The 23134-nt window shown below is 44.2% G+C and overlaps 2 pseudogenes; one reads left to right on the top strand and one right to left on the bottom strand.

Moving 5' to 3' along the window:
- Positions 1-23134, top strand: part of LOC130123036 (neuronal acetylcholine receptor subunit alpha-7-like) — a 64087-nt pseudogene that overhangs the window by 7934 nt on the left and 33019 nt on the right.
- Positions 4369-6074, bottom strand: LOC130117491 (sodium-coupled neutral amino acid transporter 3-like; annotated as a pseudogene).

Below are 23134 nucleotides of genomic sequence, written 5' to 3'. Positions count from 1 at the left end.
TTACTATCCAAAAACATGTTATTTTTTAATTTGTGATGTGTAAAATCATCATCCACAAAAATAGAGCGATTTGCAAATATGCATAACTCACACTGTAAACATGTATTTTAATTTCACATAAAAATGTTTTACATATGTAAACAGTTTCACCACAACAAATACATGTAAAGTGATATTTACGCATTTGTGGATCCATTTGCACATGTGAAACGGGTTTTGCTCATTTGTGGATAGCTTCCTGTCAGTTTGTGGCCACATGACATTTGTGACTTCCCTCCTATTTCCGAATTTTTGTGTAATTCCTACCGCAGCAGGTGTGTAGTAAAAATCGACAATTGTGAGATGCAGTTTGTAACTACGCCAGCTGGCGGCGATACACACACGCGCGCACACACACCTGAATACGTCACATCCAGTTGCGTGTCGGTGTGGGGGACTCCCCAAATGGGCGTGGTTTCGCAAGACGTAGCCGAGCAGCTTCGGCGACCTCTGTGACCACCTCAGCCCGTGCGCTGATTGCACGTTCATGAGTTTTCAACGATGAAGGGTAAGTTACGCTAGTGTTGTACAAATTATGTAGGTTACTACTTTAATTTACAATATTCAGTCATGCTAACATTAGAATGTCATAACATGTGCCCCATATTATGTGCCATGAAAATATTGGATGACATTTTTAAGGCTGGACCCGAATATTCGAGTATTCGAATATTCGAAGCCGCAAAAATGGGACAGCCCCAGAAATTGACTGACAATATAACTGTTAACAAGTTAACTTTACGTCAACAGGTTTCCTTTGTAAACAAGCCTCACGTGCAGAGCGCTTGGTAATGTTTGCTCCAGAGAATGAGAGGCCACATGATGGCGCATTGCATTCTGGGTAGTAGTCGCCATGATTTATGTAGCGCTGTCGTTGTAAACAGTCAATTTGCGTACAGCGACCACGAGCACACGGCAACAAGAAACGCTAATCAGCAGAGAAAAAACAAACACGAACGGACCGGGGGAAGATCGAGTGCAAGATTCCTTACTGGGAGAAGCTGAACAAGAAAGCAAAGAAGTGCTACCTCAAAAAATAAGAGGACTGTTAAGTGTTGTTATTTGATGGCGCCCGTACTCATTGTATTACGGTACCAGCCGTATTATTGTTCCGTCTTTACGGTACATTCAGATGTGACGTCACCACGTTCTCTGTGCGGCAGTCTTGTAAGCTGGTTTAAGAGTCGGTAGCAGAGAGCCAAGCCCTGTTGTATATGCCTTAATAAATGTGCCTAACGTTAAAGGCTAAAGAGAAAACCGAGTCAAGCTTTGCTTATCCTCCATACGCAAGAAGACGATTGCGCACCCCAGCTCAACAAGGACATTAACGAGCTCGATCTGTACGAAGGAAAAGAGTGGTCGGGTGATCTCAACGAGCTACCGCCAAGTCACATTTCCAGGCGTGTTTTCCTACCTTGGTTGTGGCGTGAGCGCTTACACGCCTGAGCAGTTCAGGAATTATACATCTCTCGAGGCTTACCTTCAATTTACAAATGGATGGGTGCAGGACCTGCAGGTTTTCAGAGTTAACGACCAGGAAACCTTCGTGCACACAAAGAAAGGTAGGTAATCACCAGTCACCACACACACACACACACACACACACACACACACACACACGCACACACACCTCTGTAATCGCTCTAAACTCAACAAAACAACTTCTTTTTACAAGGCCAGCAACTGCATTTCGTTTAGTCATTACAGTTTGTTTCACTTCGGCCACATGTTGGTTGTTAACTTTTACTAAGTGTGCTTTGGCAGCGCCAACGCAGTGCTATTTGCAGTGCTGTTGACAGCTTGGCTACCCTGTGCCAAGCTACGGAGCTAGCGGTAACCGCATAATAGTTAAATGTGTTTTGATTACAACTTCACTGTGTGAAAATGCCGTGAACACATTTGGCCCGCCGCCCAGTGGCTGCTGGGATAGGCTCCATCCTCCCCGCGACCCTGAGCAAGGAGAAGCGGTTTGGATAATGGATGGATGGAAATGCCGTGAACACGCGGACTCGGCGACCCCAGTTCCACTGTGTTGCCGATCCGTTTCCCAAGCAGGCCATGAGAACGGTTATGGCAACTGATAATACAGCAACTGCTCACCATTCCACCGTGTTTTTACATTGGATTAGATATGTGATCGGACGATAAGGTTAACCTTTGCTCTTTGGGATAACGTTTTATAGATCTATCCTGGGTGCCTTCATCTTTTCAAATACCGAAGAGAAGCGGTGGCTATATTTCTGGAATTGTGAACTTGGAGGAAAAACCGGGAATCCCGTTGGAAAACCACACAAGAGCCACACTCACTTCTCTAAACAAGTGGTATGTTTGAAATGACATTTTCTGGGATTTTTGTCTTTTCAATTTGTTTTGGTTAATGTGTGTACATGGCCCTTTCTTATGATCCTAGATCTGAAACTAGAAAGACTAGCAAACTGAGACAGCTTTGGCAAGTGGAGGACTCTGAAGATACCCTACTTTGTGTTACAAAGAGTCATTCTGGCCTGTAGAATTGGCAAAGCACCTCATAGAAGACCTACAGCTAAGGTACATTGGCAAACACTATAATAGATATATTAAGGCTATTGAATAATGACCTTTTCATTTTAAATACTGTATCTGATCAGCGACTCAAATCTACAGCTTTATGATTAGGCTTTAAATATTTTGCAAATCTAAGTTTGTGCGGCTGCGCCAATCATTGATTATCTTGCCTAGCAGGAGCATTCTCTGGAACATGTTAAACCAAAAGGAGGTTCCATGTCCAGAAAGGGAAGAAATTGGGCTATCCAGCAAAGCTGTTTATTTGGCATGTGAAGAGATAAGTTTTTCGCTTCCTCCCCCTTTTTCCTCCCCTATTGTACTTGGCCAATTACCCTATTTTTCGAGCCGTCCCGGTCGCTGCTCCACCACCTCTGCTGAGCTGGGGAGGGCTGCAGACTACCACATGCCTCCTCCGATACATGTGGAGTCATCAGCCACTTTTTTTTTTCACCTAACAGTGAGGCGTTTCACCAGGGGGACATAGCATGTGGGAGGATCACATTATTCCCCCCAGTTCCCCCTACCCCCCGAACAGGCACCCTGACTGACCAGAGGAAGTGCTAGTGCAGCCACCAGGACACATACCCACATCTGGCTTCCCACCCGCAGACATGGCCAATTGTGTCTGTAGGGACGCCCGACCAAGCCGGAGGTAACACAGAGATTTGAACTGGCGATCCCCATGTTTAATGGCAACAGACTAGACTGCTATGCTACCCGGACTCCCCTCAACTTTATTTTTGAAACCTGATTCTGCATGGGATTTCTGCAAAACTGAATGATGAGAAGATGAGGCCTTACTTGTGTATAACAGGCTTATATTTCTACTGTGGGAAAATAGCCTCATGCTAAATAAACAACATGGATCGCTATGTTTAGAAATGACCATGAAGTTCTTCAGGGCCCCTCCACTTAAACTAAGGGCCAAACAAACCAAAAAATGGAAATGGAACCAGGGTATGTTGAAAGTTTTCTGGTTGCAATAGTCATTAAAATGTAAAACGTGATTAGTCTTATTGTATGAATTTCAATGAGGCTCTACATAGTGGGCAAAAACATGGAAGAAAATGTCTAGCTTATAATTGTGTTGTGACGCAGATGTTTCCTCTCTTGTCTTGCAGCCCAAGGATGTGATCTGATCCTCGCCAAAATATGCCGTAATCTTTGTCAGGTAGAACATACATCTGTTAACACACTCGTAAAGTCTGTGGTGGATCGTTTTGTTAATAAAACATTTTGCCAAGAAAAAGACAGGATGCCTTTAAGAATGTGAATTCACCTTTATGTACGCAGACATTCCACCTGCCTTTCTGCCTTTGTGTTTTTTGCATTTTTAGCTTCACTTTTATTAACACAGAAAAATGGGTATAATGATATTAAAACAGACCAAGAAAGGTTAAGTGCAGCAGTATGATGTATGTGTTTCTGCATGAGTGCTTGTACAGTGTTCCCTGGATGTCTCGGTTTATTTCCCAAACTTCCTACTGGCCAGTGAGAAGCTAGATGGAAGTTTGACTGGGATCTCCTTAACTTGAAACATTAAGCTCACAGGCCCAAGGTGACATTATACAACCTTCTTTTGCACCAAAACCAAAAAATGCAACCATCAAGAACATGACATGTCTCAACAATGATTTCTTTTATTTGTTTATTTATTTATTTATTTATTTTGGTTCAAGGAGAAGTGGAGAATTTTCTTCAATGCTGTATCTACATCCTCAGAGGTGGAGCTATTCCAGAGGGAGCGAGAGCCCTCCTGCTCTGTGGCTAGTGCTTTCTGAAAAATTACAGAGTGGAACATAGTGACTGACCACTGCTGGCTTTGCCGCCTCCTGATGTCCAGTCAATGACGATAAAGCTGAGGCTCATGATCATAAACAGGATGCCTGACTCAGCAAAGCAGGCAGCCAGGATTTTGGGGGTTGAGCGCATAGGCGCCTCTTCTTTGGGCAAAATGCGAATGTAGAAAATAGCTGGAAAGATGAATATGAGACAAGGGGCGGATGTAGCGCCAAAGATGTTTAGAGTGAAGAAGACGAGTAGGTTGATGAAGGAGAGCAGAATGAGGGCAATGGCGATGTGGTGGGGCCAGAAGAAAGTCTTGTTGGGGAACAGCATCTGCTGGATGGCTCTGCACATGGGAAAGAGCACAATGGGCACAGTGAGAGTGAGGACAGCCACGCGAACGCACAAAATCAGCGTGTCGTATGGGGCAATACGGCTATAGGTGTCGAGCAGCTCGGCCTCCACCTCACCATAGAAAGCCAAGTTTCCAAAAAGAGCAGCCAGGAAGTACATAGTGTACATAACTGTAATGGAGATATTGGACACATGCTGCATCTTTTTCTTGATAGGGATGCGCGGCTCTGTGTAGATGGGCAGGACCTTGGGGTGGCACACAAAGGCGATCGCCAGGATGGGGATGGTATAGGCCGTCTGTGAATTGAGGTTGACTAGTTTGGAAACACAGGCAGGATTGTCTTCCCCACCTGAATCTGCAGCACTTAAGTTCATACTGGTGGCGGTGTTATTGAAAGCGGAGTCCACAAATGGAAAGGGAATAGCAAACTTCTTGTAGATGACTGCGATGAGGAAGTAGACCATGCAGCTGAGGGAGAAGCCACTGGTGTATCCCAAGTACCCTAACTGCTTCATCAGAGTTAGTGGAAGAATCACTGCAACCTACACGATGACCACCAGGTAGTTCCCATTCATGTACCATTCTCCTGCAGGCTTGTCCACCTTGAGGAAGGCCTGAATGACCAGAGGAAACTCATACTTGACTATGTACTGGTAACTGGACATGGCTCCAATGTTCTGTAGTGTGATGGCAATGCCTACAGCCATCTTGCCTGGTGTCCCAAAGGACCAATAGCCCAGCTGCTCATAAGCACAGATACCTACAATTCCGGATGGAGTATGATGAGAGGCCTGCCACTACTGTTAGGAGTATCAAAAATAGGATGACCCCAGTGTTGACCATGGAATACGCCAGTCCCAAAATTCGACTTCCCATGATGGCATTGCCCAAGTTGAACACTGACATCCCAAAGGAGGTCTTCCTCTCAAAATCTGTAAAGCGTGTGGCCTCTATGCTTGATAAGAACTCCTGGCTGTCTTTACGGTTGGCCTCTGCATCCTGGCTTCTGTGGGAATTCTCAATGTCCTCTGCCCTGTCTAACTGACAGGAAGTCACCTTTGGGTTCTTTTTTTTTTATTCCATTAATAGATTGTATTTTTGTTTCATCTCTCAAATGGGGGAAATGCTGCAGCAGCATGAGATAGAGATGCATGTGCTTACACACACACACACACACACACACACACACACACACACACACACACACACACACACACACACAGGGACAGAAAGCCACATAGACCTACTAACATACGTCAATGATGTTCAGACAAGTAAACAATACAAGCTGCTTGTCCAAGAAGTATCCAGAGAAACAGTCATTGTCTTTCAGTTCCTGGCAACGATTCATCCAGCACTGGGCATGATGCGTTCTCAAAAAGCCTCACCTACAGCAGTACACATACAGCCTTAAGCAGGCACCTGCATTCCCCTTTCCTGGTAACACAGCTGATCAAACTAAATTCTACATTGATATACATACATATGTATCACTATAAAGCTATATTTTTTGTGTGTCCTTCCAATCATAGTCAGTGCCTAGACACGGAAAGGTAACCTAATTACCGGACTTACCCAGGCTGACTGGCTTGCTAAGTTGGCTAACTTATGCGAGCCATACAAAGTTGGATGACCCTTAAGGAAAAGGGGAATGCAGGAGCCTGCTTAAAGCTGTATGTGTGTTGCTGTACGGCAGCAATTAAAAACAGGTTTTACACTAAATGGGCTACGTAAATATACACGTTCTTGTTCCATGCGTGAGAGGCACTCTTCTGGTACACCACGATTTCGTAGCCATTTCATCAGTGGGGTATCCGTATTTGGGGCCATGGTGATGTCAATTCATTACAAAAGGCCAAGTGCTGCTAGTTCACAACCACCTCCGCCCGAGACCAACTATGTTTCACGTTATAACGTGAAATGAATCATGTTATAACATGATACTGATCATGTTTTTCTTTTTTTCTGGTGAGGAAGCAATACGCTGCTGTGGGAATTGGACAAAAATCCGCAAACAAATAGGAGGAAAGTCACAAATGTCATGTGGCCCACAAACTGACAGGAAGCAAGCCACAAATATGCAAAACCCGTTTCACATGTACAAATGGATCCACAAATGCGTAAATATAATTTTACATGTATTCGTCATGGTGAAACCTTTGTAAAACATTTTTATGTGAAATTAAAATACTGTTTACAGAGTAAGTTATGTGTATTTGCAAATCACAGTATTTTTGTGGATTATGATTTTACACAATACAAATAAAAAAAAACATGTTTATGGATAGTGAGATATTTGTGTGTCATGTGGATTGTCTTCTACGGGGTTACAACTAATGAAGTCCAATACAAACTTCCATATTATTCCAACATTAATTTTTATTCTCCACAAGGGTAGCAAGACAAGCTTGTGTGTGTGTGTGTGTGTGTGTGTGTGTGTGTGTGTGTGTGTGTGTGTGTGTGTGCATGTGTGTGGGTGTGTGTACATGTCCTTATGTTTTTATTTTATGTATATGTGTGCTTGTATGTATCTGTGTTTTAAAATTTGACTGGCAAATAACAGCCAGCAGGATTTGAATGGTAGTGGTTGAAACCATGTAGACTACTCACCCCCCCCCCCCCCCCAGTCAGATTTCTGCATTCAGAAACACAGGAGCCAGAAACACAGAGTGTATTTGACGTCGTGCCTGCGGAAAGACTTGGCCTGAACTCGCAGTCCTCAGCAAACTATCTGCTTTCGCAGCAAACAATATCGACCTAGGGCGTCCCAAAATGGCAAATGTCGGCAAACGTGTCCGCTGCCTTTCTATATGAATTAGTTTGTCTCACTTGCTTTGATTTGTTGTTGTTATTCACATCAGTGAACTAAAGAGGTCAGTGTTCAAGTAGACACTTTTTTTTTTACTTCGGTAAATGGCAGCTCAATACAGGATCAGCCTCTGGATTTCACATTTAAGGACACTTGGGTAATGCTCACACCCAGAGAAACTCATTATAATGCACAAAAGTAGAAAAAGCTGAGTTTAGTCAGATCATTAACAATATGATCACAATTATTTATTATTATTATTGTATGAGGAAGTCGGGAGTTGCAGAGAAGTATGTAGGAGTGATGCAGGATCTGTATGAGGGAAGTGTGACAGTGGCGAGGTGTACGGTTGGAATGACAGATGGGTTCAAGGTGGAGGTGGGATTACATCAAGGATCGGCTTTGAGCCCTTTCTTGTTTGCAGTGGTGATGGACGGGTTGACGGACGAGATCAGGCAGGAGTCTCCGTGGACTATGATGTTTGCGGATGACATTTTGATCTGTAGTGAGAGTAGGGTGCAGGTTGAGGAGAGCCTGGAGAGGTGGAGGTATGCACTGGAGAGAAGAGGAATGAAAGTCAGTAGGAGCAAGACGGAATACCTATGCATGAATGAGAGGGAGGACAGTGGAATGGTGAGGATTCAAGGAGTGGAGGTGACAAAGGCGTATGAGTTTGAATACTTGGGGTCAACTGTCCAAAGTAACGGGGAGTGCAGAAGAGAGGTGAAGAAGAGAGTGCAGGCAGGGTGGAGTGGGTGGAAAAGAGTGTCAGGAGTGATTTGGGACAGAAGGGTACCAGCAAGAGTTAAAGGGAAGCTTTACAGAGACCAGCTATGTTATAAGGTTTGGAGACAGTGGCACTGATGAAAAGACAGGAGGCAGAGCTGGAGGTGGCAGAGTTGAAGATGCTAAGATTTTCACTGGGAGTGATGAAGAAGGATTATATTAGAGGGACCACTCAGGTTGGATGGTTGGGAGACAAAGCAAGAGAGGCAAGATTGAGGTGGTTTGGACATGTGTGGAGGAGAGATGCTGGGTATATTGGGAGAAGGATGCTGAATATGCAGCTGCCAGGGAAGAGCAAAAGAGGAAGGCCAAAGAGGAGGTTTATGGATGTGGTGAGGGAGGACATGCAGGTGATTGGTGTGACAGAGGAAGATACAGAGGACAGGAAGAGATGGAAATGGATGATCCGCTGTGGTGACTCCTAACGGGAGCAGCTGAAAGTAGTAGTAGTAGATTAACAATATGATCACTAGTCATTCAGAGGCGCTGAGGACAGAAACACATACTCCTGTGTCCCTTGACTGATTGTGTTTTAGTGAAGTGCCAGGTAAAGAAACAATAACCAAAGAGAAAGATTCTAGATGGGTTTTTTTTGTAGAAATTTTAAAACTACGCAGGTGCATTTTCAGAGAGCAGCAGAAGGGCTTCATTTTCAGACATCTTAATACTGCAGCACACAGATCAGGATGATGTGGAAACGAGAATGCACTCATGCTTTAGAAAATTGGAGTACGCAGCTGGATATTTGTGTCTGTGGGTGATGTATGGCCATTTTTGCATGCATGTTCTTGTGGTGTGCATGTGTGTGGGGGGGGGGGGTCAGGAATGCATAGAGTAAGTGACACATCCGTGGTATGTACTTTTGAAATTGTGTTAAATGTTGGCAGTGGTAATGAACTTGCACTGTGTCCCTTCTGTTACATATAGTCAGGGAAGCACATATTACTCACACACAAACACACATACTCGCACAAACACACACACACATACTCGCACAAACACACACACACACACAAAGTCATGCAGAATAGATTGTCACAAATGTATTTATCTTGCCAACTCAATTTGCTGCGGCGTAGCACCATGGCGCTAAATGCTACCCTAGAAATCTAAAGCTTACTTTTAATGCCACGCTATTCAACAGTCTCCCTGTCTCCTGTGAGAGCGTCTGACCTTCTGCCTGTCGGCCTGTCACTTTGTCTGTCAGTTAGAGAATTTAAAAGGACTTGGGAAAAGAGAGAGAGAAACAACAACAACTGCGTTTGAAAGCGCTGCCTTTTACACCAGCCAGATGTCTGCTTTCATTTGTCATGATGAGAAGATGCACCGTTGCCGTTGTGTGGGTTATTTGTAGACTTTAGTAAGTGTGTGCGGGCACGTTTGCTGTGTGCGTGTGTGTGTGTGCGTGTGTGTGTTTCACAGGGCCTGTGGCGCTGCTTATGGTGGAGCTGTGGGTGAGATGTGTTTTGTCATTGTTCCTCTTGGTTATTTTTGTTGTCTCGTCTCTCTGGGAAGGGAGGAGTAATTGAGAGAGATGTTTTACAAAGAGGCGTCAGGGCTTTATGAAGGGGGAATCGCCGTCGCAAGAGGGGACTCGAATGAGATGAGGAAAAACATGCATGTGAAGGGAATAAGCGCGTGCACACACACACATGCTGTGTAAGTGTCACACCTCTACATAAACGCAGGCACACATATACATACACGTATCTGCATCCATGTATGCAGCCTTGCACACAGATGTAGAAACTATGGTGGTTTTGGTATGGAAACTATGGTGGTGGTTATGGACATCCTAAAATTTCCTCTTTACATTATTTGCCATTATTTTTCTCATTGAATTTTTTTTTTTTTTGATTTTTTTTCCCTTTTCCTCTTCTTGATTGTATCCAGCCAATTACTCCACTCTTCTGAGCCGTTGCGGTCGCTGCTCCAGCCCCTCTTCCGATCCGGGGAGGGCTGCAGACTATCACTTGCCTCCTCCGATACATGTGGAGTCGCCAGCCGCTTCTTTTCACCTGACAGTGAGGCGTGTCACCAGGGGGACGTAGCACGTGGGAGGATCACGCTGTCCCCCCCCCCCCCCCCTGAACAGGCGCCTTGACCGACCAGAGGAGGCGCCTCTGGTCGGTCTGAAGCCTCTGAAGCTTTTATTTATTTTTTTATTTTTTATTTGTGTTTCTTTGTGCAATACAATATTTTATATGATTGTGCATTGCATGCCATTCTGGTTTTGTAAATGATGCCCTATCGATGCCCTCTTTGTACTCCATGCATAACACCCCATTCCCCTTCATCCTTTACACACATATACACACACACACACACACATACAAATAGATATACCCACACGCGCACATATTTGATGCACAAATACACATACGTGTTCACAAACGAGCACACAACAATACACATGCGCACACAAATTGCGCTTCCTTTTGAAACATAGTTCAACACTCAGCGAAAATTTGGTGCCCTAAATTATGAATACGTTAATTTTTGTCCTTATATAAAAGGTATTTAATATCCATGTTGGTCTCATTTCCAGGCTCATAAAAAAAGCGCTTAGTTTGATTCAGCTGAGCTTGAAGTCAAATTGCTTTGATACACAACTTTAAATCGGTAATCATTTGACATTATGGAGTTGTTTGGGTGATGGCACAAGTTCCTTCCCTTCACATGGCTCCATGGTGTATACTTGTGTGTGTGTGTGCTGAAGTGGGAGGGAACGGGGTGTCGTGTCATGCACGCAGTACCACGAGGGCATCATTAGGGCATCATTTAAAACCAGAATGGCTTGTAATGCGCAATCACATAAAGTTTTATATTGCACAAAAAAAAATCCAATAACAAGGTGGATGTGGCAAAGATACCCTGGAGAATGAATTCCCAGACCATGGGGTGAATAAGACTGTGGAAAACCGAAGAAAAAGATTCTCTTCTCTACCTCAACAACTGTCATTATATCAGATTTCATCATGGGGCTCCTCAGCAAAGCGTCGAATGAGATGAGACCTTGGTAGCTTCAAGGACTACATGCGCATATATGATGTTTAAAAGAAGAAGAAGAACCACACTATCATTGGCAATTTTACACGTCACTTTAAAGCAGAGCTTGGCAATATATCAGCATCGATTTCGTGATATGAGACAAGATATTGTTTGGAATTGTAGTTAATGTAGAGCGTGGCACGATGGCGCAGTGGTTAGCGCGGTCGCCTCCCAGCAAGAAGGTCCTGTGTTTGAGCCTCGGGGTAGTCCAAGCTTGAGGGTTGTCCCAGGTCGTCCTCCGTGTGGAGTCTGCATGTTCTCCCCATGTGTGTGTGGGTTTCCTCCGGGTGCTTCGGTTTCCTCCCACAGTCCAAAGACATGTAGGTCAGGTGAATCAGCCATACTAAATTGTCCCTATGTGTGTGTGTGTGTGTGTGTGTGTGTGTGTGTGTATGTATGTGTTGGCCCCTTTGATGGACTGGTGGCCTGTCTAGGGTGTCTCCCTGCCTGCCGCCCAATGACTAGTGGGATAGGCTGCAGCATCCCCGCGACCCTGAGAGCAGGATAAGCGGTTTGGATAATGGATGGATGGATTTTAGTTCATGTAATATCATGATAGAACTTAAATGTTGTCGTTCCCTGGTCTTAAAGTCTTTATTATTCGTAAGGTGAGACAATTTTCTGAATTCATTCAACTTTTTATGAGTGAAATGAACAATGACTGTCTCTACCTGATTGGTCATCATATCCAGATTACTAATGATAATTTCTCAACAGTGCCTTGTGTGTAAATATCTCATGAAAGCACCAATATTCATCCCCAAAATATCATCACATTGTCAATATCGGTGTATGCAGTCAAAAATAAAATCTTACAATGTCTGATTTTGTCAGTATCGCCCAGTTCTACTGCAAAAGGCAGTAATCTTAACGTTTTGTTTTCCACATATTTACAAGTGATGTACGCACACACACACACACATGCATGCATACAGCCATTTACATGCAGATGAGTGTTTTGGGTTGTACAGTTTCTTTCTTTTTATGGCAGCCCTCGGGCACTACCCACACTACCAGCAGCAGGTACAATATCAGCAGAAATGTTGCCGTCCAAATGGCGGATGGAAAGAGACCTGTCCGTTAATCATCAGCCTTCTGGTTGTAGGTCTGACTTTCTGAATCCATCCAGCCACTTGAAGATGAATAAAAAAAAGCATCGAAGCCCCCCTTGCCCTGAATGAAGCTTACTGAAAACAAAAAGGTTAATACAATCTCAACATTCAAGACCCCCCCCTCCCCCAAAACAATCATACATCTCTTGGCTAAGATCACAGCATTTTCCCAAGCTGTTACTTACCTCCAGCTACTAGACAGCCAGACAACAGCTTGTTTGCTGGATTCGGTCTAATTAAGATAAAATGGAATGAAAATCCAGTTGCCAAACTTAGTTAGGGTCATCGCACACAAACACAGCTGGTTCTTCCATGTAATCAAAGTCAGCATCTGTAGACTTTTCCTTCTGACTGAGCAGCAGGACTAGTTAGACTGTTCACTTAGAAAATACAAGTAGAAATAACTGTCTGACTCTTGATTTTACTGGGAAGAGTGAGTGAGTTTCTAGGGCATCCGGGTAGCGTAGCGGTCTATTCCTCTGCCTACCAACACGGGCGTCGCCGGTTCGAATCCCTGTGTTACCTCCAGCTTGGTCAGGCATCCCTACAGACACAGCTGGCCGTGTCTGTGGGTGGGAAGCCGGATGTGGGTACAAGTCCTGGTCGCTGCACTAGCGCCTCCTCTGGTCGGTCAAGGCGCCTGTTCAGGGGGGAGGGGGAACGGGGGGAATAGCATGACCCTCCCACGTGCTACGTCCCCCCTGGTGAAACTCCTCACTGTCAGGTGAAAAGAAGCGGCTGGTGACTCCACATGTATCGGAGGAGGCATGTGGTAGTCTGCAGCCCTCCCCGATCGGCAGAGGGGGTGGAACAGCGACTGGAATGGCTTGGAAAAATAGGGTAATTGGCCAAGTACAGTTGGGAGAACAAGGGGGGGAAATAATGAGTGAGTTAGATTGTGACACCGTAGCAAACTGCAGTGTCTGGGTAACCAGTGTATGCTAGCAGGTTAGCGTAGCAGCTGGCAGTTTAACTGTTCTGGAGGAACTGTCAGAGGAGCACAGACTGCTTTCTGTTGATTAATTCATCAGCCTTTAAGTAAACAGTGTTGGCTGATGAGTGCTTTTTTGCTTCTATGTCAGATCAAGGGATAGTTTGAAACACTTATATTAACATTAAGGAGCCTACACATCTGCGTCGTTGCAAACACATACACACATACACGTTCGCACGCACACATACTCCAGGGGCGGAGCCAGATGTTGTAAACAATCAGGGCTTAGCCTGGGGCCTGAGCCCGGGGGCATGCTCCCCCGGGGGATATTTTTCTTACCCATTTACAGCAGCTCTATGCACTATTTTTCAAGCCGTTTCAGATAATAGCCTAAAAATCTGTACATCATTTGGAAAAAAATATAATTGCCCAGGAAAAAAATGATCCCTTGGAGCTTACATCCTGTGTTGTATCTAATTGTTCTCCAACTGTCTTCATCTTTCTGAAAACATAACGCAACTAATGGGGAGGATGACTAATTTTCACTCCTGTCTCCTAAAAAGAGGCAAACGTTGTCTGATGTTGCTATTTTTAAGTTACACAACATAGGTAGGGTAGGAATTTGGCGTAAACATCATTACTAATCATGAAACCTATTTATGATAGAGTAGAGTTCATAGGACGAATGTTTAGCTGACAAATGTGCTACATTTGAATCCATGCCCTAATAATCTGGGGTGCTCTAATTGCAAATCAAGGATCCCCAACATTGCCAAGTAAACGTGGTCTTCAATGCTCTGAAAGAATCATTTGCTCAAGTTATATTAGATTTTTATTAGCTTTCTTTAGGGAGAGCTACTCATGTATTATATTACTAGCTACATTTATTCCCCTCCCCCCTTCTCAGAATCTAGTCATTCTTCTTGCCTCACACACACCTGCAACATCCCGAAAAGATTCAACCTTTATTGACCAGTGGCAAGCCACTTATCACTCCCTTCTTCTTTGCCCTCAGTCTGAGTGGGAAGCAAGACACACATCAATCTTTAAATACATCAATCTTAAGGGCTCTATCTTTGACACTTTGAGATACAATCAGTGAAAACCATCCCACTTCCAGTTATTCTCATCAATTGTACACCTCCAAGTTTTCCCCCAAGTTTTCCCCTTCCCCTGTCTCATGCCAACAAGACACATCTCATCTGTTCGCAATGACTGACTAGAATCACTTGAGTAATTTGGTGTGGTCTTCCATTTCTTTTTATTTTCTAACCTTCTCGTGGCCTTTCCATTTTAAATTTCGATATCCGACTCCAACCATTTCCGTCATCCTCCGCCATGCAAACTAGGAGTAAACTGGTGAGGTAGCCAGCAATCCGTATTAGGCTAGCCACCTCACCAACTCAATGCTACTAGCTAAGTGTTACAGCTGCAGATTCACAAACCTGAAACAACTTCTGTCCGCGGTTCACTGACTGATGCTGATGGACCACTTTCTGTGGATGGCGACTGAGGTTGACTCCTCATGAAAAACTTCTGTATGGCCATAGCTAATTAGCTAGCTAGCCAGCAAGCTTGCTCGGTGAGTAGTGTTGCGTCGTTCATGCACAATTCATTCAAAAGAATTAATCTTTTGGGTGAACGAACTGAACGTAATCACTTTCTGAAATGATCTGTTCAATCCTTGAATTTTTTTTAAACTCACCACCTTTAATAGTTTACAAATGCGTGGTGAAACCTACTACTACGTCTGGCTAATCCCGTTAGGGGTTGCCACAGCGGATCATCCGTTTCCATCTCCTCCTGTACTCTAAATCTTCCTTTGTCACACCAGCCACATGCATGTCAATCAATCAATCAATCAATCAATCAAGTTGCAGTTTATATAGCGCTTTTCTAGCTGTAACAGCCACTCCTCCCTCACCACATCCATAAACCCCCCTCTATGGCCTCCCTCTTTTCTTCTTCCCTGGCAGCTCCATAATCAGCATGCGTGGTAAAACCTGCAATATGAAAAAAAAACCAAAAAGTGGGTGGCTAAGCCTGAGACTGTCTCAGATCCTTTCACTGCGAGGGAATGGTGCATGTTCAGTGATTCGCAAACACACACACACACACACACACACACACACACACACACACACACACACACACACAGATTGTGTAAAAGAGCTGGGAGAAAGAGATAAAGTGCTAGAACAAGAGTGATTGATGTTAGCACACTGGGCACGTAGCATCTAAGCTATATCATTTCCATATACCATGGCCTGAAGTGGATTATATGATTATATTGCTTTATAAAAAATAATTACTACATAATTACAACATATGATGAGAGTTCGTCATCATAATCTGGATCATTAATAACAAACAAAAAAAGGACGTTTTATGTGAAATGATTCTTTTAACCTGGTGAGTTCAGATCATAGCTCGGTATATTTGCTCGTTGACCATTTAGGCTTTGGAAATAAGCTCTGTCCCTAAGATGGAAGAAGACGGTAAAAGGAACCCCCCCCCCCAAAAAAGAGGCTGCAAATGTGATTCAAATTATATATTACCTTTCGACACTGAATATGTTCTAAAATATACAACTCGCCTTTAGATGTTCAGATATTAGCAACAAAAAAACAAAACCTCACAGTGTGGTGTTAAACTGTTGTTTTGAGGCAACTGAAATTTGTCAGTTGAAATATTAAATGTACTTTATTGTCTACTTATTTCCATTGAGGGTTTGTCTCCAGCTGATCCACTTCATTTATTTTTTTTTAAACAGATCACGTTGTTTTTTTCCCCTTCCTGATATCAGCATCCTAATTTAGGCTGCTTCATAGCAGAGTAACAGAGAACTGTCCGGAGAATACAACAAAAGATAGATAAGAAGAAATCAGGGATAACGGTTTGATTTCATTCTTTAGTTTTGATCCACATTGCCCTTCAGTGGGCATATTAAAAATTCTGTATATCTATCTGCCAATTATATGCAAATATTTCTCTGTTAATTTGGCCCTGTCACCCATGGGACTCAATAGTCCTCATGCACAGTAATTAGTAAAAAAGACATTTGCAGATAAAGAGATGAACAGTTGCACATGATTAAGAGGAGTGTGGAAATCAAAATGTTCACGACGATACCTTGTTTCTGTTTGATAGCAGGAAGTCTCGCAACCAATATTTTATTCCCAGTAGAAGGATGACATATCGGTGTTGTGCGCTTTACAGGTGTGGTGTGTATGCGTCCCTCTGCAAAATGTCACTGTCTTAATTTCTTACCCATGATGAGAGTCAATATTTTCATTTTGGGGAATTTTAACTGCCAACAATTCTGTGCACATTAACACACACACACACACACACACACACACACACACACACACACACACACACACACACACACACATGGGTATCTGGGTAGCGTAGCGGTCTATTCCGTTGCCTACCAACACGGGGATCGCCGATTCGAATCCCCATATTACCTCTGGCTCGGTCCGGCATCCCTACAGACACAATTGGCCGTGTCTGTGGGTGGGAAGCCGGATGTGGGTATGTGTCCTGGTAACTGCACTAGCGCCTGCTCTGGTCAGTCGAGGCGCCTGTTTAGAGGGGAGGGGGAACTAGGGGAGTATAGCGTGATCCTCCCACGTGCTACGTCCCTCTGGCATAACTCCTCACTGTCGGAGGAAAAGAAGCGGCTGGCGACTCCACATGTATCGGAGGAGGCATGTGGTAGTCTGCAGCCCTCCCCAGGATCAGCAGAGAGCAGCGACTGGAACGGCTCAGAAGAGTAGGGTAATTGGCCAAGTACAATTGGGGAGAAAAAGGGGGGGAGGAAATAAACACACACACACACACACTCCAGCAGTCATGCAGCCCGTCTTCACCCCGTGAAGTCTTTCACAGCCGCAGTCTGAGTGGCTGGACTTGAGGGAGTACATGGTGTGCAGTCGGTAGTATGTGCTCACATTTACAGTCTCAGAGAAAAAAAGCAAAAGCAACCCGGAGAAAGAGAAAAGTGGATTAAGCGATGCGGTGTGCCAAGGAAGGGAAGCCTCTTTGATCTTTTTTAGACCACCATTCATCTCTGCCGGGCCTTTTTCCCCCTCTCAGAAATCAGACAAACGTTACTGATTTGACAAACCCCTCCCTTCTAGAAGCTGAAGTCCTGATGCTTGCAGGAATGCTCATCTCACATTGAAATGAAGAGCGCCATGCAGACGTTCAGATGTGGACATCAGGACTGAGATCTTTTCTAGATGTGGCGTCCAGATTGGAAAAGAAATCCCAAAGGATGATTAATCACGACATTAAAGTAGTTTGTTTGTAGTTAAAATTATTAATTTACATATTTAAAAAAAACTATAACATTCGAAGAGCGAAACATTTCTCAGAGGGGTTTGTCTTCGCCTGCCCTACCCCGGCTATTTTGCATTTTGTTTGGCTAATAAGCTGTATCTTTTGCAGTTTACCCTCAACTTAACCCTTAACAGGCTAATTAAGACTAAAAGATGCATGGTCACTGAATTAAAATAATGGTCGGGTTGTACTTATGTTTTTCCGGATACGGATTGCACAGTAAATCTGCTGTGCAGTCTGTAGCACAGGAGATCAGATACTGTGCTACACTGTGAATAACCCCACAAGATCCTTATGGGATAATTCAAATTTTGCAAGTATTAGTTATGCTTGAAAGTAATCATGCAGTGCTATCTGCCAAATCGACACCGGAAATAGAGATCCACATGCGCCCGACTGTCATATTGCACAACGATAAGTTGCTCAAAGGGCTCGAGCAAAGAGAATCGATCTAGAAAACGGCTAGGTTTACCTCATAATCCTGATTCATATCATGTCTTCATTTCCTTTGTGTTCGTCAGAAACAGTGAGATATTTTTCTTTGGACAAACACAGCTGAAATCCACAGGCCTCGTTTGAGTCGAACCCTGGACAGACCACATGGCTTTTGTCATCATATCAGACTATGAAAGGACAAGGCCCCGACTGCACACTTAATGACTGAAATTTGCAGATTTCTATTCTTTCCCATTTCAGAGGCATGCACATTTTTTTCCCCGTTTTTTCCCCAATTGTACTTGGCCAATTGCCCCACTCTTCCGAGCCATCCCGGTCGCTGCTCCACCCTCTCTGCCGATCCGGGGAGGGCTGCAGACTACCACATGTCTCCTGCGACACGTGGAGTCGCCAGCCGCTTCTTTTTACCTGACAATGAGGAGTTTCGCCAGGGGGACATAGCACATGGGAGGATCCCGCTATTCCCCTCCAGTTCCCCCTCACCCCTGAACAGGCCCTCCGACCGACCAGAGGAGGCGCTAGTGCAGCGACCAGGACACGTACCCACATCTCGCTTCCCACCCGCAGACACGGCAAATTGTGTCTGTAGGGACACCCGACCAAGCCAGAGGTAATACAGGGATTCGAACCAGCGACCCCCATGTTGGTTGGCAATGGAATAGACCGCCACGCCACCGGACGCTGAGGTGCACACACTTAACATTCGTTGTCGTTGACCAGCTCACACTACAGTGCATATTAAGTCTTGCCCTGATTTGAGTCGTAAAAACCAAACGTGTGATATAATGGTGACAGGTCCGACTGGGTGAAGGTCCTGAATGTCTGTGGTGACCTCTTCCGTTTTGCGACTGATGCAGACTCTCAGCAATCTTGAAAATTGAAAATTAGTCACCGCGGTCAGATCGGGGTTACAATCTGCCTTTCATTCATCTAGTGTGTTCCCAGCTCTGGTTTTAAGGGAAGTCGTAGCATTAAGAAATGGTTCTGCTAAACTCCACTGAACAAAGCTGTAGCTACTTGGTTGCATAAAAGACAGCTTTCCCTCTGGTTCACATTGCCTCGGCTATGCAAAGCTGCAGCACTGACTCGCCGACGATAAACCCCTTGCTTAATGCATTAAATATGGATTATGTCTGGTTGTCCTCAGCTCCTTACACAAACGTAAAGAATGTCCACTTTCTTTTTTCTTTTCTACACCTTCTCCCCTCTGTCTCTTTCCTCAGGATGAGAAGAACCAAGTCCTGATGACCAACGCCTGGCTGCAGTTTGTAAGTAATGTAGTTGGAGAAAGATTTTTTTAATGTGCTTTGAATCTTTTTCACATTCGATCTGCCCTTGTCATTCAGTTATAAGACGCGATGACTCGGGCTCTCAAATTACCAGCGTCACTTTGGGATTTTGATGTTATTGTATTTTCATGGTGTGAGTCTCTGTCTTTATCTGATGACACTCATTTCCCTGCTAAGTTCTTATTACTGGCTCACATTACCTACATTATAGTTTCCGTCTCACCATATGTCCTTGTGACTGTAGTCGACGGTTTATTCATCCATCACACAGTGGATCTAAGCAGCCCTGCAATCGTTTTCCATCTTCGGTTTCCTGTTTCACATTGTTTCACATATGAGTGTGTGTGCGTTAAGATTTGTGTTTAATGCTGGAACTAGCTATGCAACAGCTTGTCAGAAACACACACCTTGTCCAGTAGAAATTGAGGGAGCATTAGTTAGAGGCATGTTAAAGGGAAACACTCACCATTTTTAACATATCTCCATATCAGCCGAAACATTATAACCATGGGCAGGTAAGTGAATTACATTGATTATCTCAACACAATGGCAGCTGTCAAGGGGTGGGATATATTGGGCAGCAAGTGAACAGTCAGTTCTTGAAGTTTTGTTGGAAGCAGGAAAAATGGGCAAGTATAAGGATCTGAGGGGCTTTGACAAGGGCCAAATTGTGATGGCTAGACGACTGGGTCAGAGCATCTCCAAAATGGCAGGTCTTGTGGGGTGTTCCCATAGGCAGTGATAAGTACCTACCAAGAAGTGGTCCAAGGCAACAGAGTCATGGGCGCCCAAGACTCATGGATGCATGTGGGGAGTGAAGGCTAGCCCGTCTGGTCCGATCCCACGAAAGAGCTACTGTAGCTCAAAATGCTGAAAAAGGTACAATAGACAGGCGTCAGAACACACAGTGCATCACTATTTGTTGGGTATGGGGCAGCGTAGCTGCAGACCCATCAGAGTGCCCATGATGACCCCTGTCCACCACTGAAAGCACCTACAGTGGGCACAAGAGCATCAGAACTGGACTATGGAGCAATGGAAGAAGGTGGCCTGGTCTGATGAATCACATTTTCTTTTACATCATGTGGATAGCCGGGTTGTGTGTGCATCATTTACCAGGGGAAGAGATGGCACCAGGGTGCACTATGGAAAGAAGGCAAGCTGGCGGAGGCAGTGTGATGCTCTGAGCAATGTTCTACTGGGAAACCTTGGGTCCTGGCGTCCATGTGGGTGTTACTTTGACATGTACCTCCTACCTAAACATTGTTGCAGACCAGGCACACCCCTTCATGGCAACAGTATTCCCTGATGGCAGTGGCCTCTTTCAGCAGGATAATTCGCCCTGCTACACTGCAGAAATTGTTCTGGAATAGTTTGAGGAACATGACAAAGAGTTCAAGGTGTTGCCTTGGCCTCCAAATATCCCAGATCTCAGTCCGATCAAGCATCTGTGGGATGTACTCGAAAAACAAGTCTAATCCATGAAAGCCCCACCTCGCAATTTAAAGGATTTAAAGGATCTGCTGCTAACGTCTTGGTGCCAGATACCAGAGGACACCTTCAGAGGTCTTGTGGAGTCCATGCCTCGACGGGTCAGAGCTGTTTTGGTGGCACGAGGAGGACCTACACAATCTTAGGCAGGTGGTTTTAATGATTTGGCTGATCGGTGTATATATTTTAGGGATAAAATTCCATTAACAGCCGTAATAATGAGCAATGCTCTGTGTGTCTCTGAAACACTGCCGAAACTGTGTCCGCCACTGACATCACTGGCGGACAAGCTGTGAATACAAAGATTCACTTCCTGGTTTTCCGATAGGCTGCATTGTATAAGGAAATGGGAATATCAATGCTACATATAGCTGTTTAAGAAAATGCAAACGACAATGCCATATAAAGCCATGTGTGGTGTTCATATTTGTATTTTTCTATAGAATGCAGCATATACACAAACCAGGAAGTAAGTTTACATATTCATGGATTGTCCGACAGTCACGGCAGCATTTTAGAGACACACAGAGGACTGCAGATGTTGAAAATCGTGATTGTTCCCTTTAACATTAATCAATTAGGATGTTATCAGAATACGAGAATTGTTATCCTCACAAGACTGTTGATGCAATACTGTAGCATCATATCACTCATTTAACTGTCCTTTAGTTATCACTTTATAGCTCAAACTCTTCCTGTCTCCTCTCAGTACTGGACAGATGTTTATCTGAGTTGGAACCCGGAGCACTTCCCCGGCGTCCAAAACCTTCGCTTCCCTTCAGACCAGATCTGGACTCCAGATATTCTCCTTTACAACAGGTAAGAGGCTTTTTTACAGTTCTTCCTTCTGTCCATCACCCAACCTCTCCTGATCATATAGAGCTTATAGCAATGAGAAATCATCTATAGAAGGTATTTGTCTTCTGTTCTTCTTGACAAATAGACGTATAGATGATCTTTCCACACACCGAAACACTCGACCATCTTGTCTGATGTTTCAGGGGGTTTTCTATTCCTCCCTATGACAAAATATATAGCTCTGAACATTACCAATATTTATTGCACACAAGCTACACTATTTAAAGCCAGCAGTCTGACTTTTTTTTTTTTAATTGGCAATCCCGGGAGGTGTAAATTGTTAAAGTTATGTATTTGGTAAAGTCACTAAGATAAAATCGCTACTCATATCTTTAGTTTCTTTCATTTGATGGTTGGCAACACAACCAAGCTCATTCCAGTTATTAACAGGTACTATTCAGCTATTCATGTGTTTTTGGTTTGGTTATTTTTGTTTTTAGATTTTATATGTTTTTTCCCCCGTAGTTTTTTTTTTTTTTTTACAATTCTACAACTCTTTTACAATTCGGTGGCATGGTGAACCAGTGGTTATCACTATTGCCTCACAGTAAGAAGGTCCTGGGTTCGAACCCCAGGCCATCCCAGCTTCTTTCTGTGTGGAGTTTGCATGTTCTCCTTGTGTCTGTGTGGGTTTCCTCCGGATGCTCCGGTTTCCTCCCACCATCAAAAAGACATGCATGTCAGGGTTAATACGCCAGTCTGTGCCCCTGAGCAAGGCAATGGGAAGAAGAACTGGAGTTTGTCCCCGGGCGCCGCAGCTGCCCGCTGCTCCTATACAATAGGATGGGTTAAATGCAGATGTAATTTACAATGACAAAATAAAGTGGGTTTCTTCTCATTTTGGGGGGTAGGCGTGGCAAAAAATATTGGGGTCATGAAGCTCCTCAGCCCCACAGAGCTGCTGCCATGTTTCTGACCATTTAAGAGCAGATTAAGTCGTTTTGATTCTGTTTTTCTACTCACGTTTTCCCCTGAGTCATTCCATCACATTCTGTTGTCAAATCGGTGTTTAATAAGGTTGGATGTGACAGTCCTGCAATGTCAATCCTCCAGAGCCAGGAAACAGCAGTCACCGAGGGTTTAAACGGCACTGGGACATCACATTCGTTGACACAATCACATTTCTAATGTGGGTCTAATCCCTCTTATATTTCCGTATCCTGTTGTATTTTCTCCATAATCTCCCCCCCAAAAAACAGAGCATTTTCAGGGTCATAGCAAGAAGATGAAATATACAGTCGAACACACTAACCAAGGAGACTTTGGCAAGGGGAG

Source organism: Lampris incognitus, chromosome 1 (genome assembly GCF_029633865.1).
Source record: "Lampris incognitus isolate fLamInc1 chromosome 1, fLamInc1.hap2, whole genome shotgun sequence".
Lineage (NCBI taxonomy): Eukaryota > Metazoa > Chordata > Actinopteri > Lampriformes > Lampridae > Lampris > Lampris incognitus.
Note: the sequence above shows the minus strand (reverse complement) of the source record. Positions and strands in the feature narration are given on the sequence as shown.